The following is a 3,158-nucleotide window of genomic DNA, read 5'->3' on the forward strand; positions in this document are numbered from 1 at the left end:
TTCCTCCAACCTGATACACGTCTGCTAGGGGACATTGTGGGTCTCCGGTTATGTAGCAGTGGTCCTTCAACCCTTCACCTACTATACAGGGATTGGAGAAAGAGGAGTGATTGAGTCCTAAACCCCTCCTTTTTCTGGATGGTCCTGAGGACGCGCATAAATTAGCTTCATATATTTTTTATTTCCCACTGGGCATAATGGTAAAGTATAATACTGAATTATTGATTTATTTATGAAGGCGTTCAGTTTACTACTTTAAGACATAGCACACAGAAGCCAATGGATAGTTCCCTAAGTAATTGTGCAAATCAGATGTTAAAGGGGAAACCTATAGAGTACAAAAAATTACCTTCTATCTTTAATGTATCATGTAATGCATTAATAAAAGCTAAAAAAAACTCAAGATGAAGGTATAAACAATGAAAACTTATATTGTTGCACACTCAGAAAGTGATACTCTTAACCTCTATAGTGATATAGGCTGTGTGATGGGGGCTATGACTGTAATTTTGGGTGATAGGGGGTGGGATAAGGGAGGCAGGGACTGTGATGGGGGATAGGGGCTGTGTTATGGGTGGGGGCAGAAGTGGTGGATAGAAACTGTAGAGGAGCTTTGCTGGGGGGATTATGGCTGTGATGAGGGGATGAGGCAGTAATGTAGGGGATAGGGGCTGTGATAAAGGGGTAGGTGCTGTCATAAGGGGGATAGCTGCAGTGAGGGTTGGGAGCTATGATAAGGGGATAGGGACTGTGATGTGGAGATGGCACAGCGGTGATGGGGGGATAGAGGTTGTGATAGAGGATAGGGGCAGTAGTTGGGGGATAAGGGACATATGTGGGAAAATTCTGGTCCATCGTGGGTCATTGGGAGAATTAGCTTGTCTGCACCCCCAGTTAGTACAGACAGCTCTTTCTGATCATCTCCGTGAAATATAGTAGAGCATTACCATGGTAACACTCCATTGTTGCACGCTCAGGGGCCTGTCAGGGAGATTCCTTGATTTCCCTTGTCGGCTTCAACCCATGGCCCTCAAGCCCAACTGGGCATTTGTCTGGTTTGCCCGATGGTCAGTCCAGGCTTGCTTCCCAGGATTATCTAAAAGTTATCAGTGGGCAAATAATACTGAGATTCTAGCCATTCGAAATGACCAATTCTGTACTAGGTTTTTAGGAACTTAGTGAATAATCCCAATGAGTTTCAGGTTTAACAAAGACCCATATATAATTCAATATTTTTGTGCTGAATAAATTATATGTGCTTCACTACCTTTGAATTGGAATATTAAGACATTTACTTTTTCTGGGAAAGGTTCCTAGCGGGGGAGGATTCTCCCTAAAGTCTTATATATACATGTATATAGGTTGGTAGAGTAGGACCTGCCTGTGGCGGCCACCCCGGGTGAAGAGGGGTTTCCGCCGCCAGAGATGTCCTTTCCCCCTAGTATGAGCAATGCTGTAGTATTCCCAAGCAGTAATCTTAGTGACACAAAGCAGTTATAGCGGTTCCCTACAATCACGAGATGAGGCTCTGTGTTGAGGGTGAAGCTGAACTGGTTTAATGGTAGCCACAAGTGGCCTTATATCCAACTCCCCATGCAAGAGGTTTCTCATTACATATTCCAGGGGCATTCCTCACTGGACCTGAGAGGGGACTTCAGTAAAAGCACACATATTTTTACATTAGCTCTCAGGTCCAGGACATGCATAACAAAAACACCCCAAAACATATAGTTAACAATCAGGTACCCCCAAGTCCTATATCCTCAGCCTGGATCTGAGCGCCCAACATATCCAAAAATGTCACAGATCTCAGGAATGTAGTTGAAATGCCACCAGGGTATAGTATAGACCAACCGCACATGAGGTGCCTGCCCACATTAGTTCCATGAAATTAGGCTGTGGGGTCAGTTAGTTTTGGGAGTACAAAATACAACTACATATTAGAATAAACTGTTCATGCGTACGCTCCCACAGTGTATCTTGTTCGGGAGTATGCTCCCACTGAACGCCACTTCTCTCAGACGAATGGAAACGAACATATGTGGAAGTGGAAGTCCCAGCGCTGTTGAGTGTCCGATAATAGTTCCATACAGCTGAAGAACAAACACCGCTGGGTGCGTTCGAAGTGAAGTGATTGCGGTTTGCAAAGTTGTTAGTGAGGTCAACTAGGTTAATTAGCGGGTGGTCTATGTGTTCGGTACTTTGTTCGGTATACGAACCAAATGGGGCAATCTATATACAAAGATGTGCACACGTTAACAATGAAATAACCCACGCTCAACACTTATGTAGAGGATCCCCTCAACCTTCATAAACAAATACAATCAGACAAAAAGAAAATATAAGTGGAGCTCTAGAATACCCGAATATAAGATGAATATGCTCAATAATAATCCTTCACAGCAATCTGTAAATGATATATGGCATATACATAGTGCAGATAGTATGTACTATTGAAATACAAATAAAAATATGGTAATTCACAACTCACAAAGATAGAGCCAACTGGTCACCTGGCTCTAGTGTGTAGCGCTCTGAGATTTTTTTAAGGGAAACCCACCACCCACTTGTATATCCTTCTGGTTTCTTCCTCCTTCAAGTTCATGCATAGGAGTAGACAGGAAGGCTCCAGTAATAGAAGGATCCATATTTATTGAAGAATAAAATTTATATATAACAATACTACTGATAAAAAATACTTATAAAATAATTGGGTCTAAACATAAGTCCACAACGTGTTTCGCCAAATTATTGGCTTCCTCAGTTGGTCTGTAATCCATCCGGCGTCCTTCCAGTCTTTTATACCTTGTTAGCTTACAGCAACTGAGCTTCCTAGTTGGTCTCCCATACAAGTACTAACCAGGCCCGAGTCTGGATGGCTTCCGAGATCTGGCGAAATCAGGCACTTTCAGACTGGTATGGCCGTATGGGGCAATTTGTTCGGTGAGGTTCACATATCTTACAGTCAATGAAAAATAATAATTCAGGAAAAGGGAATCTGTTACACTGCCAAAAATAGAGTATATTGACTTTGTGGCAGGCTTAGGTAATACATGATCATACACAGTAACTAAATTCTCATTAATTTTGCCTGGGTCAGATATCTTTAAAAAGGATTATTTATACTACTGAAGTTGGTGTTTATGGAGAGCACCGGA

At 42.4% G+C, this 3,158-nt stretch overlaps 1 pseudogene; it reads right to left on the reverse strand.

The window, feature by feature from the left end:
• Positions 1-2,811: 2,811 nt before the first annotated feature.
• Positions 2,812-2,930, reverse strand: LOC134589249 (5S ribosomal RNA; annotated as a pseudogene).
• Between the last annotated feature and the right edge of the window lie 228 nt (positions 2,931-3,158).

The sequence above is a fragment of the Pelobates fuscus genome, chromosome 2 (genome assembly GCF_036172605.1).
Source record: "Pelobates fuscus isolate aPelFus1 chromosome 2, aPelFus1.pri, whole genome shotgun sequence".
In the NCBI taxonomy this organism is placed as follows: domain Eukaryota; kingdom Metazoa; phylum Chordata; class Amphibia; order Anura; family Pelobatidae; genus Pelobates; species Pelobates fuscus.